We start from the raw sequence: 15782 nt of genomic DNA on the forward strand, positions 1-15782 counted from the left end.
ATTCTTTTCATGGCTGAGTAATATTCCATTGTATACATGTACAACGACTTCATCCATTCATCTGTCAATAGATATTTAGATTCCTTTCATGTCTTGGCTATTGGAAATAGTGCTTCTATGAACATTGGGATGCACATATTTTTTTAATGTGCCCAGAAGTAGGATTGTATTTTCAGTTTTTTTAAGGAATATCCGTACTGTTTTCCATGTTGGTTGCACCAAATTACATTCGCACCAACAGTGTAGGGGGCCTCCTTATTCTCCACACCCTTTGAAGCATTTATTGCTGGTAGAATTTTTAATGATGGCTAATCTGACTGGTGTGAGTGATACCTCATTGTAGTTTTGATTTGCATTTCTCTAATAATTAGCAATATTGAGCATATTTTCATGTGCCTGTTGGCCATATGTCATCTTTGGAGAAATATATGTTGAGGTCTTCTGGCAGTCTTTAGACTGAGTTGTTTGTTTTCTGATACTTAAGCTGTATGAGCTGTTTGTACATTTTGGAAATTAATCCCTTGTTGGTCACTTCATTTGCAAATGTTTCCTCCCAGTCTGTCAGTTGTCTTTTTATTTTGTCTACAGTTTCTTTGCTGTACAAAGGCTTTTAAGTTTATATTTGCTTGTTTTTGTTTTTATATCCATTACTCTAGGAGACAGATCCAAGAAAACATTGCTACGATTTGTGTCAAAGAGTATTATTCCTATATTTTCATCTGGGAGTTTTATAGTATCTGGTCTTATATTTATATATTTAATTTGGTTTTTTTTTGCAGAAAAAAAGGTAATTTTTTTATTTTTAATTTACTGAATTATACCACGAAACAACTTACATGCATATATAATTTTTTCAGTAATTACCAGTATTCTTTGAATACATTCTTTGAACACATTTGAATTTAGGTTTTGTTCCTTTATGTATGTTTATGTGATATAAATTACATTTATAAATTGGACTCATGGAGTTTGAACTGAACATTATCTAATGTGACACTGTTAATATTATTATAAAATTAATATAAAATGTAAGTTAGCTTTGATATTCACATACTCATATTGAATATAACTACACAAATGAAATATTCTTCCTTCAGCAAAGTAGGTCTCATGAACTTATGTTGAGAGTTAACTGGATTCATAAAGGTATTAAAAAGTTTCTTAAAGTGCCTAGATGCACACCATATGCAAAAATTAACTTGAATGATAGGTCTGATTGTAACCCTACATCTATAAAACAGCTAGAAGAAAGCACAGCAGATAATCTTTGTGACCCTGAGTTAGCCACAGTTTCTTACAAAGAAACAAAAAGCACAAAAAATAAAGGAAAAATTCTAAATTTAACATCAAAAATTATTAACTTCTGTCATTCAACACTTAAGAAAATGAAAAGATAGACTACAGACCAGTAAATAATACTTACAAATGAATAACTGATAAAGGACTTATGTTCAAAAATCTATAAAGAACTGAATTCAGTAATAATAAGTCAAACAACCCAATGAAAAAATGGACAAAATACTTTGGACAAAAATATTACATATAGATGAGAATAAACACATGAAAACACATTCAACATAATCAGGGTAGTAGAGAAATGCAAAGTAAAGCTACAATGAGATACCACATTGCAGCTTCTGTTGCTGTTCAGGTGCTCAGTCATGTCCAACTCTTTGTGACCCCATGGACTCAAAACTTCAATACCAACTGTTGGTGAGGATGTGGAGCAATTAGAATTCTAATACATTACCAGTGGGACTATAAAATTACACAACCACTTTAGAAAAGAGTTTTGTAATTTCTTTGGGTTCTCTGAGAAGCTGATGCCTAGATAGAATTAGACATTCATGAGATTTGTACAGGAAAACACTTGTGAGGGTAGATAGGGAGGGAAGTGGGGAGGGGGTTGGGGGGACTGGGTTAGCTGTTACAGGTCTAACCCCTGTGAAGAAGAGAAGGAAGAAAGGTGTGCTGAGCAGGAGAAGTCAGTCTGTGACACATTTATAAGAAAAAAGTCAGCAAAGTTGGGCCAAAGTTGCCCATCAACCAAATTCTGCAACTCTCAGGAACAAATCTGCCTTAGTATCCCTGCCAAATTCAGTCAGTGGCTAGGAGCAGCTCCTGGAAATCATGGCCTCAGCATAAACACGGTCGTGAAAACACTGAGTCAGTTATATTCTCTGAAGCTGGAGATCTGAAAGGTGCATTTTCATGGCCACAACAGTCCCGTCCATATGCTACACGTGCCTGTTCTCCATAGGAGTTCAGGCAGCAGGTTCTCCATGCTTCCTGTGGACGTTTCTTCCTCAGGAGAAACCTAGAAGAGGGGTTGTTGAAGCGTTCTTCCCCCTAGGGACCTAACTGTGTATTTTCAGCTGGCAGGTTCTAGACCAAACCCTTGGTTCAGGTTAGGGAACCAAGCAAAGAATAATTTTTAACAGGGCTATGTACCCTCAGCCTCCTGTTCCTCCATTCTTATTTCTTTCGTACTAGGTGTTAAGCAGCATTGACTGCTCATCTGTTAACTAACTATACAATTCTCAAAAACACCCCTTTGGCTGCTCTTTGACCTTCCTTGTCATTATGATAATTGTGGCTTCCTGCTTCTGGCAGTTAAGCACCATAATCTGGCTTCTATACTTGGTGGGGGAAGGAGGACACCATTGGTTTCCTCCCAATCTGTCAGTTGTCTTTTTATTTTGTCTACAGTCTCTTTGCTGTACAAGGCTTTTAAGTTTACATTTCCTTTTTTGTGTGTTTATATCCATTACTCTAGCAGACAGCTCCAAAAAAAAATTTCTACAAGTTATGTCAAAGAGTATTATTCCTATGTTTTCAACTAGGAGTTTTAGAATATCTGGTCTTATGTTTATATATTTAGTTCATTTTGAGTTCATTTTGGTATGGAGTGTTAGAGTATATTCTAATTTCATTCTGTTACACATAGCTGTCCAGTTTTCCGAGCACCAGTTACTGAAGCTGTCTTTACTGTATATTCTTGCCTTCTTTGTTGTAGATTCAGTTCAATTCAGTTCAGTCACTCAGTAGTGTCCAACTCTTTCTGGCCCCATGCACTGCAGCATTCCAGGCCTCCCTGTCCATTACCAACTCCAGGAGTCTGCCCAAACTCACGTCCATTGAATCGGTGATGCCATCCAACCATCTCATCCTGTCATCCCCTTCTCCTCCTGCCTTCAATCTTTCCCAGCATCAGGGTCTTTTCAATTGAGTCAACTCTTCACATCAGGTGGCCAAAGTATTGGAGTTTCAGCTTTAACATCAGTCCATCCAATGAACACCCAGGACTGATCTGCTTTAGGATGGACCGGTTGGATCTCCTTGCAATACAAGGTACTCTCAAGAGTCTTCTCCAACACCACAGTTCAAAAGCATCAATTCTTCGGTGCTCAGCTTTCTTTATAGTCCAACTCTCACATCCATCCATGACTACTGGAAAAACCATAGCCTTGACTAGATGGACCTTTGTTGAAAAATAATGTCTCTGCTTTTTCATATGCTGTCTAGGTTGGTCATAACTTTCCTTCCAAGGAGTAAGCGTCTTTTAATTTCATGGCTGCAGTCACCATCTGCAGTGATTTTGGAGCCCAAAAAAATAAAGTCTGACACTGTTTCCACTGTTTCCCCATCTATTTCCCCATCTATGAAGTGATGGGACCGGATGCCATGATCTCCCATGGTTAGGACTTCCAAAACTATGTTGAATAAAAGCGGTGAGAGTGGGCATCTCTTTGCCATCCTCAACATTTGAATCAGAATGCTAATCAGGTGCTAATATCAAATTCCACTATCCAAATTTGATGTAGAATTAAAATATATCATTTTGATGTGAAAACAATTAAAAATTATTATAAGGAAATTCAGAAATATCAACTAGACCAGAGAAAAATACCCAGTCTAGGAGCTGCTAATAGGAATACTCCAGTTGAAATGGTAATTAAACAACTTACTTAGATTCTCCTAATTTCTGGAGACTAAAGATAAATGTCATAGGCTAAATGTTATATTCATGAGGAAGTAATATTCATGAGGGAAGTGGATATGGGCTGCCTCCAATCTGAATGTACTCCAATTCCCAGTACAACAACCTCTTTTTTTCCTTAAACTAATCTGACATTTTCCTTGTCCCTTAATGACCTTAATATTGATATAAATCACATTATCAATAAAAAAGCAAGTTAGGTGCCCTCCCTTCTTACACTTAAAATGTCTATTTATTACTCCTATATTTGAACATACACTAATAATTCTATAATAACAGGAAAAGAATAGTATTTTAAGCAGTCAGTCTTGCTTCTAATTTTAATAAAAGTGTTTCTGATAATTCATTGTCAGTATGAGTTTAGATATAATATAGCCCATATTTTTATCAAGTTACAATGATCCTTTTTACTTTTAAAGAGATATTATCAACATAGACATTGAATTTTATAGATTTTTAAAATTTATAGCAGTCTATATATTTACAAGATTGTTTTAATTTTCTGGTGTCTTAATTTCAAATGAATTTTCAATATCCTGCATTTGTAGTTGCCTCTCCTCATGGTTTCTGGTTTTGATACATATTTGTGTGCAGGTGATATCATATATTTCCTGTATGTTTGTCTTTCCCAGTGAGCTTTTCCATTCACAATTTTCTTGTTTCTAGTCCTGGGCTTTTCTTTTCCACCTACAGAAATTCCTATAGCATTTGTTGTAAAGCTGGTTTGGTGGTGTTGAATTCTCTTAGCTATCCTCCTCTGTAAAGCTTTTAATTTCTCCATCAAATCTGAACGAGAGCCTTGCTGGGTAGAGTATTCTTGATTGTAGGCTTTTTTTCCTTAAATCATTTTAAATGTAACATGTCACTCCCTTCTGGCCTGCAGAGTTTCCACTGAAAAATCAGCTGATAACCTTATAGGGATTCCTTTATATGTTATTTGTTGCTTTCCTCTTGTTGCTTTTAATATTTTCTCTTTGTATTTAATTTTTTATTAATAGGTGCCTTGGCATGTTTCCCCTTGACTTTGTCCTATAAAGGGCTCTCTGCACTTCCTGGATTTGAGTATTTCATTTCCCAGGGTAGTTTTCAATTATTATCTCTTCAACTATTTCCTCAAGCTTTACCTCTCTTCTCATTCGTTGACCCCTGTAATATGAATGTTAGTGCATTTAATGTTGTTCCAGATGTCTCTTTGTCCTAATTGCTTTTCAGTCTTTCTTTATTCTATTCTATCAGTGATTTCGACCATTCTTTCAGTTCATTTATTCATTCTTCTGCCATATTTATTCTGCTTTTGTTTCCTTCTAGTATATTTTTCATTTCTGTTACTGTATTGTTTAATTCTTGGTTTGTTCTTTAAATCTTGTAGCTCTTTATAATTCTTGTCAGGAATCCCCTGGCAGTCCAGTGGTTAGGACTCAGTACTTTCACTGCTGAGGACCTAGATTCAATCCCTGGTCAGGGAACAAAGATCCCACAAGCCACAAGGCATGGCCAAAACAGTAAAAAATAAACAAAACCATTTCTTGTATATTCTGGTCTGTGGCTCCATTCTTTTTCCAGCATCTTATATCATCTTCACTATCATTATTCTGAGTTCATTTTCCAGGGATATTGCCTATCTCCACTTCACTTATTAGTTCCTTGGGTTTTTATCTTATTTCTTCATATGCAACATATTTCTCTGCCATCTCATTTTGTCAGACTCTTCCTGTTTGTGGACTCTGTTCCTCTGTTCCACAGATTGTAGTTCTTCTTGTTTCTGGTGTCTGCCCCCTGGTGGGTGAGCTTTGTCCAGAGGCTTGTGCAGGCTTCTTGGCAAGAGGGACTGGTGTCCGCCCACTGGTGGATAAGGCTGATTCATATACCTCTGGTGGGCAGGGCCATGGAAGATGCATGTCTAGAGGTAGCTGTGGGATCAGGACTTTAGGTAGGCTGTCTGTTTATGGATGGGGCTTGGTTCACACTCTGTTGGTTGTTTGGCCCAAGCCATTCCAGCACTGGAGCCTCTGAAAGCTGTTGGGTGAGGCAGGTCTCAGTGCCAAAATGGTGACCTGTGGAAGAGCTCGCACTGAGGAATATTCCCTGGTGCCTCTGCCACAACTGTCCATGCCCCCACTGTGGCCACAGCCAATCTTCACCTCCCCTCAAGCCCACAGGTAGGTCTTGCCTAGATTCTTATGAAGTCACTGCTTTGCCCTGCATCTCAGTGCATGTGAAACCTTGTGTGGAGTTTCACACAGGGTGGAGTTCTGTTTTCCCAGTTCTATAGAATTCCTGCAATCAAACCCTGCTGGCCTTCAAATAAAATGCTCTGGGGGCTCTTCCATTTGATGCCAGACACCCAGACTGGGAAGCCTGATGTGGGACTCAGAAATATCACTCCTGTGGGAGAACCTCTACCATAGAATTATTTTCCAGTTTCTATGTCACCCAGCCAACAAGTATGAGATTTGATTATATCATAAAAGTCCCCCTCCTACCATCTCATTGTGGCTTCTTCTTTGATTTTGGTTGCATAATATCTTTTTTGGTTGGTTCCAGTCTTTTTTTGTTGGTGGTTATTCAGTAGTTCAGGCTTCCCTTGGGGGCTCAGCTGGTAAAGAATCTGCCTGCAATATGGAGGATCTGGGTTCAATCCCTGGGCTGGGAAGATCCCCTGGAGAAGGGAAAGGCTACCTACTCCAGTATTCTGGCCTGGAGAATTCCGTGGACTGTACAGTCCATGGCGTTGCAAACAGTCAGACATGACTGAGTGACTTTCACTTTCACTGAGCAGTTAGTTGTGATTTTGATGTTTTGTGAGAGGTGAGCTCAAGTTCCTCTACTGTACCATCTTGTCCTTGTCCTTTTTATCATACACTCAAATCATTTGCAGAGTTGTTGACTTTCACTTCATTTATTCTATCAAAGACTAAAAGCATATGTATAAGTTTGATACTAACATTGTGCATATGGATGTATTCCATGATATTTCCATGTTTTTGCATCATTTATTTTGAAACTCAATTTTGTAGCTTTAAAAGATCATGATAATTTTGTCTTCATTGTGGGTTACACCCCTTCTAATTATAAAATGGGACTCTTTTATAGTTTAATGTTTTTCTTTCAAGTTTACTTTCTGTGATGTTAACAGTAGCATTAGTAGTTAAGTCGTCGTGTCCAACTCTTGCAATCCCATGGGCTGTAGCCTGCCAGGCTCCTCTGTCCATGGGTTTCTCCAGGCAAGAATACTGGAGTGGGTTGCCATTTCCTTCTCCGAGGGATCTTCCCGACCCAGGAATCAAACCCGGGTCTCCTGCATTGTAGGCAGATCCTTTACCGACTGATCTGTGATGTTAATATTTCCACCTTATTCTTTCTTTTTAGATTTCACCATGTATGTCCTTGCCTATCATGGCAGTTTTAACATTTCTGTATCATTTTGTTTAAGCAGAATATCATTAGAATATCATTTTGTTTCTTAAATCTATGCCTTTTTAATGAAGATACTTAAAACTTTGTATTTAACACCACTGTGATTTTTACATTCATTGTCATAAATTATGGGCTTAATTTATTCAAATGTCTTATTTGACCATTTTTGTTGTAAACTTCCTCTCTCTATTTTTATTTGTGCCATAAAAGTAGACAAAAGAGCTACAGTTTATCAAGCTATCAGCTAGCAGGGTTCTGTATACTACTATAAAAAAAATCTTAGTTCATTACAATAACCTTGTAAGGTACGAGTTCCCTCTTTAAAACGAAGATACTAAGTGTTTCCGAGGCCATTAACTTGCCTAAGATCACTTAGCCAGTAAGTGATGGAGTTAGAATTGATGTCCAATAGTTCTGCAGTGCCAAATGAAAATTCATGACCAATCTTTTTCTCTTTCCCTTCCTCCCTTCCTACCCCCTCCTCTTTGTCTTTCTCTCAGCTTCATTGTTTTATCATCTGTAGTGAACTGGAAAATATACCTTCTGATCTTCTGATTATAAAATGGTCTGCTGAGCATATGATACAGCCTTTCTTTCAAGAAAAATATCAAAGAGGGTTTTGTAAGTGAATTTATCTATCATTAAATCAAAGGGGTGATTACTTAGAAGACAAGAAATTAAATAGTTACTGAGAAACTGAAAGGTCTGATGCTATTAAAGAGGGAAAGTATGGAGGGGCCAGCAGGAAAGAACCAACACAAAAATGTAGGAGTGAAAATCAGGAAGTTTTGTGAGTGGACAAGTAGAAACCAGCAACATGGGACTGTAAAAGGGTACCAACAGGAACTTTGGTCAGAGTAATGCATGAGGAAATACATATGGCATTAGACAGGCAACTGAAACTGGGTGACATGTTCCCATGTAGGAGCAGAGTTTAAGAAGAAAGAGTGCCTCCATTTGACTAATGATGTCAGGGAAGAACAGCTATTGGTGGAGGCCAGAATAATATTGTCTGGTGTACCCTATCTGGCAGGATTATTTGTTGTTGTTTAGTGACTAACTTGTGTCTGACACCTTTGCAACCTCGTGAACTGTAGCCTGCCAGGCTCCGCTGTCCATGGCATTTTCTGGGCAAGAATATTGGGATGGGTAGCCGTTCCTTTCTCCAGCAGGTCTTCCCAACCCAGGGATTAAACCTGAATTTCCTGCATTGTAGGTGGATTCTCTACCACTGACCCACCAAGCCTACTTAAATCCAATTTCTCCATAAGAGTATGGAGCACATCCCTGGAAGCTGCTGCTACTTCTCCCAAAAGTTATGTAGTTAGGATCCTCACTGCAAAGTTTATAACTAAAAGAGAAAAAAAAAGTATACACAATACACAGAAAAGCCTCTTAATAAAATGAAAATTACACTGATTACACTGTAAGCAAAAAAGAAAAGACTCAACTAAAGAACAGGAGAACAAATTGTAATGCTTACTCCCAAAGTACTCCCAAAGCAAGAATTTCTTTGAGAAAAAACAATTCCAATTGAAATCTCAAGGGAATTTTTCAAACTAAAAACCCAGTTCTGAAGTGAAATTTAAAAAAAACACAATAATTTAAAATAGAAAATGTGAAAATTAGAGACTGGCATCATCACATATTAAAGCATATTTTATACATATATATAATCATTAAGACAGTATAGCACTACTGTAAAAACAGGCAGATCAAGGAATAGAATAGGAAACCTAGAAATAAAGCCAGTGAATACAGAAATTTTAAATAGGTTTATAAGCCCTTATCTCCAATTCCAAAATCTCTAAAAATCTCTGACAACCAAGCTTTCTTTTTTCCCAAAAACTAATCTGGAGGAAAAACTAGAAGTTAATTGATAAGAGGCTATTTGTAGCCTTTTAAAATCCCATGTAATAGGAGCGCTCAGAAGTTTCATTAGAGAAACAGCAATGTGTTTGACTACAGGGTATAGCAGAGGTGTTGCATATAATATGTGTTATATTCCATATACATTTTTTCTGAGGGGTTGGGATATCAGCAATGGGTTAAAATCTAGATGCATGAGAGTAAAATTTTTACTAATATGGACTTTCCTTATGTCTCAAACAAAAATTTATCTGAATCTTAGTCTTTTTACACATAGAAAACTTTAAAGGCAATTTATGTTATTATTCGAGGAAGGGCTCCAAATTCTTTTATGTTTTCAAGGCTTCTTATGGAAGAAAGGTGGTTATTAATGGTTTCTGGTCTATTTTAACTGGATAAACATAAGTAGTTTCTACATACACACTGAGTGGATAAGCTTCATGTAAAGGCGGAGCTTCAAGGATAAGCTTCAAGGAAAGAGAGCACGATTGCTTCAGAGAGATGCTCAAAGAGAAGGGTTAAGATGGCATCCAGGGCAGAGAGAGGCACTGGCCGAAGATGGAGAAGGGCCTCCCCAGGCTGGAGGGGGCTAGAGAAGACACTCCATGTGTGGGGCTTAGGGAGTTAGAGATCACCCACAGAAAGAACAGGAACCTGTCCTCTGCCAGTTATCAGCTGAGAGGAGTGTGAGATTTAAGGACTAGGTAACTTAAGGAGAGTAATGAAAACTTAACTCATCACAGTGGGAAAAGAGTGTATACTGAGCGGAGTGGGAGTGTGTTTTTAGAACCCCAGTACTATCAGAGACTAAAGAAGTCCTAAGAGAGTCTCACACATTGGAGTTCACCTGGTCCCTAGTCCCCCATTATCAAAACCATCTAGAGCTACTTGCATTCTGCAGTCCTGTGTCCTCCTCCAGGCATGACAGGACTAGTAGCTTGCCTGTCTCTGGACTGAGAACCACTTTGGCTCTGGCTACTGCTGCCACTCCCAAGGCAGTGAACCGATCCTGGCTCCCGAGGGTTCTTACTTGACATATACCTCTCCAGGGCTCAGCTGGCACAAGATTTCCAACAAGTTGATGAGGAAGAGATATGTTAAACAAAATTGGCAGGCAATTTTCTCAGGACTTAGGGAGAAAAAAAGGAGAGTAAAATGGTAAGAAAGAGTGGCAGATTATCTTAGCTGAGACCAAAAGACTCAGAATCAACTGAATGCCAGAGGACACATTAGCATTTATCCAGAAGAGACCTTGAGATGAGCTGCTTTGAGTTTGAACATGGTTCCAAGCCTAGCATTGACTGTCCAGCTGGAGCCCTCTGAAGAGCGCCCCCACTGCCGGAATATTTTTTGACATACTGCAGCCTTGTCTTGCAGGTAGTTGACAGCCTGGCTCAAACTGCAGAGTACGTTTTGGACCCAGGAAAGCCCTGCTCAGTGAAGAGGTAAGTAAGCCAGAGAAACACCTAAATGGTAGGACCTTAACCAACAGCAGTTCTAAATTTCTTAATAGGACAGGCAGCTGAACCTAGGATGGGGAAGATTATTGCTCAAAGTTGCAAAACTAAGTTGTAACTGTCCTACATGTTTGACCTCTCTAAACCCACTTGCCCATTTGGGATTTCCCTCTTCTGTTTCTACCAGATGTCTGGGCAATAAATACAAAAAAAAAAAAAAAAAAAACTTTTTTGAGGAGGATGGGTGGAGTAAAAGACATATGAAGACCAAATAGGAAATTTTTCTCTATACCTCCTTGCAAAGTTCTTCTGTGTCATATGTTTTGAAAGTTATTTCATTAGCTAAATATTTTTTCCATAGAAAAAAAGCCCACTGAAAAAGCTGCATCTGTATAAAACAGATAAATGAAGAGCTGTGGTGATAATAGTAGTTGGGGGTGGAAGTAGGGTGAGATGAACAAACTCAACTAGGCTTTCAGTGCCTGTGGTGCTTCAGCACTGGGACAGCATGTTTAGGCTCCAATGAGCCCAAAAATGACTCTGAAAAAATTTCATTAGGGTCTGGGATCCTGCAGATTTTGAAAGTTCATTGAGGCCTCCAGATGAGATTAAAGTGTAAGCATAGTAGCTGCTGGAAGTGTGTAAAAGAATGAGAGGATTTTAAAAAAGTAAATTTGCTGCAGTTTATAAGAAGAAAGAAAAGAAAGTTTTTTGCATGAATAAATCTTAACCCTTCATGTCTATCATCATTTTCTTGATGCCTCAGTGCCAGGACTTCTTCAGATGCTTCAGGTAGAGAAACGGGGGAGGGAAAACCAGAGGGGCTATCTCTACTACCCCACTCGCCCCACCTCTGTAGGGTGCTGCTTTTTTACAGCCTGACTTGATTTTCACATTCACTCTGACTTTTTCCTTAGATTTCTCTTGAAATTTTCCCTGGCCCAGAAGCCCCCATCTTTGTTACAAGAGGTCAGATCCCTGATGCCATATGTCTGGGAGCAGCAGGAAGGACATTCTAGTTAAGGAGAAGGTTCATACATGGTCATTGGGTCAAACTCCCAAGAACACCTCACATTACTGCCTGGGTTCCCAAGTTCCCTCTAGAGAAAGCATAATCTCCAGATTAGGGAAGATTTTTCTCACAAGTGAAGTTTTGCAGTGTTGCAAAGTAGGAAAAACATGGGATTTGAAATTGGAGGACCTTGGATGTGAGTCCCAACTCCATGACTTGGTAAAGTCTATGGCACATGTCACAGTATTTCTGACCCACAGAAATGAAGTCAGTAATACCTATGTTACAAAGTTTTACAAGGATTAAAAAAGATCAAGATTTTGTTATAGTGGTTGGCATAAATTAAGCAATAAATGAATAATAGTCATTATCATATGAGTAAATATGTGGTACATGGTGGTGGAAAGATGTGTGAAAGGAGGTTTGTGGGAGAAGGGAAAGAAGAAGGGAAGTAAGGTTTTCACTGACAGGTTTCAATATAAAATGTAGGTCATCAGTCAGTGTACCCAAGCAGGAGAAAGAATGTCTGGAGAGAATAACTAATGACAAAGTCTAGAAATCTGGTTAAGGAGAAGGAGCCAGTAAACACTTTGCCTATTTAAACAATGCATTTTGTGAAAACACAATTTCACAGCATAAGGGAAATATTAATTAGGAAAAATATGCATAATCTTGACATACAATGGATCACAAATTTTCATTTACCATGAACCATTTCATTCTTCTGCATTTGCAGAGGGTTTTTAAATGCTTATTAAGCATTTAATAGATTGTAAAGATTTTGACCTCATTTTTATTCTCATTTTTCATTGGATTTAATAGGTTTCCCAGTCAGTGATCAGCCAAGGACCCTTTGACTCTGAGTTCAATGCTTATTTCACTATCACAGCAAATGCTGTTGAACTTTAGGCCATTTGGAGAGTCAGGGGACTAAGGAAAATAGGACCACTCGTATCAACCCCAAACCATACTAGCTCAACCTGAAACTCTTTAAATCCCCCACTGTTTATTGTCTATCTATGAAGCACTAGAAGGAGAGTTGGTTGTGAAATCAGAAGCCCTGGCCTACTTCTGGCCCTAAGATATCTAGTTATTGTGGAAGTCATGTCACTGCTCTGTCCCGCATTGTCCTCAGTCTGAAAATATGAGGTCAGATTGCATGTCAGGGTTGACATATCAAATGAGATGTATTAGGAATTTAAGCTCCATTATTTTGAAAAATCAGCCTCCCACTAAAGGATTTCTCTGGGTGTCTGTCTACTTGTTGCAACTTCTAGAGTTCAGCAGGTCTTGGATGATATCAGATGATGAGGAAAGGCTGGGGAAGAGCATGAGAGGATACAGATTGTGAGGGCCTGTGATCTAAGCAGTCCAGAGAGATGGTAGAAAGGAGGGCTAAGATAGCTTTTAGCTGAGAAAGCATTCATTCTCTTATTCAACAAGTGTTTATTTAGAGTCATCTAGCTGGGTTTACGGGGTCTACTGCATTTCTAGGATGGTGACACTTTTCTGATCCTCTTCTCTTACTCAAAAATTATGGACTAAATTTGAATTATTGAGCTAGGAATGCATCATGGGATGGAAGGGCAGAAACCAATAAAGATCCTTTCCTGTGTAAAATATAAATTCTAACAGGGACAAATAATCTTTAATGTACTAAATCCATTATCTATATGTTAGAGGTGTTACGTATAATGGGATGTTTACCTTCATAGGAAGTACTTAGAGTCAGGAAAAGGAAAGTTGCAATATTTAATAGAGTAATAAGATAGTCAGATATTTATTTATCCTCAAATTCACTTTCTGGCTTAAGCTAAAAAGGGGATATTTTATAAATTAAAAATCCTATTCCCAGAGAATGACTCAGATCATTACCCCACTAAATAAGTAAATATTTTTTAAAAAATTTTTAGGGATGGAATATCTAAGAAACCATGAAAAATCTTAGCATTATTGATGAATTTGCGCTGTTGGGGTTGTCTACTGACCCAGATATACAGACCACACTCTTTGTTCTCTTCTTGGGGACTTGCCTCCTGACCCTGATGATGATCCTGGTGATCAGGGCTGATCCTCACCTGCACACGCCCACGTACTTCTTCCTTGGTCATTCGTCTTTCCTAGACAAATGCCACTCTTCGGTCACCATACCCAAGATGCTGCAGAATTTCCTGTCTCAGAGGAAGACCATTTCAGTGTGGGGATGTATTGTCCAGAGTTTCTTTTTCACATTTTCTGGTGGCACTGAGACCTGCTTGCTCTCTGCTATGGCCTATGACCACTATGGTGCCATCTGTCACCCTCTGCTCTACGCTGTGATCATGAATGGACCTCTGTGCATTGCAGTGGTCAGTGCAGCAGGGGTGATGGGGCTTCTGAACGCACTAGTGAATAGTCTTTGTACCCAGAACTTATAGCTCTGTGGTCCCAATATCATCTCCCCCTTCAGCTGTGAACCGCTTTCACTCTTCCCTCTCTCCTGCAGTGATACCATGCCTAACACTATCCTGCTGGCTGGTTCTGCTGCATTTCTAGGACTTGACACTTTTCCTGATCCTCTTCTCTTACTCTAAAATCATTCTTGCCATTCTAATTATCTCCTCCTCTAAAGGCCAAGGCAAAGCCTTCTCCACCTGCTCCTCCCACCTCACCATGGTGCTCTTGTTCTATGGGAATGGCTCTATTCAGGTATATTAGCCCCTCTTCAGGATCAATCCTGGACCGAGTTGTCTCTATACAGTATGGTGTGATCATCCTTAATAAACCCCTCATTTACAGCTTCAACAACCAGCAGGTGAAGGCAGCTTTGCAGAGGATGCTAAGGCACCAGGTATGTGTCTCAGGGTTTTAAAAAATGGCAATAGGATGCTTGTTCTAATAGAGAACCAATCTACAAGGGAAGAGAACTTTGTAAACTTAGAGCTTCTATGGTTCTTCATTTTTAATAAAATTCAAGTGTATTTATTTCTTATTCAAAGTTAAGTGACTTCCAAACGCTAAGAAATATAGTCAGAGAACTATTTTGCCCATCCTGGGTCTGAGGGGAAACATTTAGAGACATCAGCTCCTACCACAGCCTCTGGAAACTAGTCCAGAAGCAGTGACTTCACTACATTTGAGGAGCCAGAACCAGAAAAAAGACCCTGACAAGAACAAAGATCCTGAGCCTAGGACCTTTACCTATGGATTTACACAAAGGACTCTATTAGTACAAAGGCAAAGAACAAGTAACCTATACACATTTAATTTTCCAAAATAAGTGAGTTCAGCATCCCCCATTCATCTGACCTGATGGCACCATAGGCATAGTCAAAGAATAGTGAAATCAAAGGATGAACATGTTAAATATCTATGAGCAGAGGAATGGATAAAGAAAATGTGGCATATGCATACAATGGAGTATTATTCAGCTTTAAAACAAGATGGAAATTCTACAGTGTGTGACCAGATGGATGAACCTTGAGGACATTGTGCTAAGGAGATAAGCCAGGCAGAGGAGAAAAACCGTTCTGTAGTTTTACTTATGGGCTTCCCTGGTGGCTCAGAGGTTAAAGCATCTGCCTGCAATGCAGGTAGACCTGGGTTGGATCCCTGGGTCGGGAAGATCCGCTGGAGAAGGAAATGAAAAGCAAGCTCATAGAAGCAGAGTGTGGAATGGTGGTTGCCAGGGGCTGGGGGAAGAGGGAATTGGGAAGCTGCTATTCAATGGGTACAGAGTTTCAGTCAAACAAGATAAAAAAAAATTTTGAAGATCTTCTACACATCAATATGCATGTAGTTAACAATATATACACTTAAAATATGTGAAGAGGGTAAATTTTATGTTTTTGCCACAATAAAAATATATAGGAAGACTGAACATACTGTTATACTAAAAACTGATTTTGCATTTTGCTACAATCCCTTGGCAAAAGGCATATATTATAAAATGTAGTGTTTGAATTTGATGTATATACCCACTGTAAATAAGAAAAAAAAAACAAATAAAGCAAATAAAAACATCAACAGAGCATTATTTTTATCTTTT

The 15782-nt window shown here is 38.7% G+C and overlaps 1 pseudogene; it reads left to right on the forward strand.

Moving 5' to 3' along the window:
- Positions 1-13689: 13689 nt before the first annotated feature.
- LOC138078625 (olfactory receptor 8S1-like) lies at positions 13690-14606 on the forward strand (annotated as a pseudogene).
- The last annotated feature ends 1176 nt before the right edge of the window (positions 14607-15782 follow it).

This window comes from Capricornis sumatraensis, chromosome 4 (genome assembly GCF_032405125.1).
Source record: "Capricornis sumatraensis isolate serow.1 chromosome 4, serow.2, whole genome shotgun sequence".
NCBI lineage: Eukaryota > Metazoa > Chordata > Mammalia > Artiodactyla > Bovidae > Capricornis > Capricornis sumatraensis.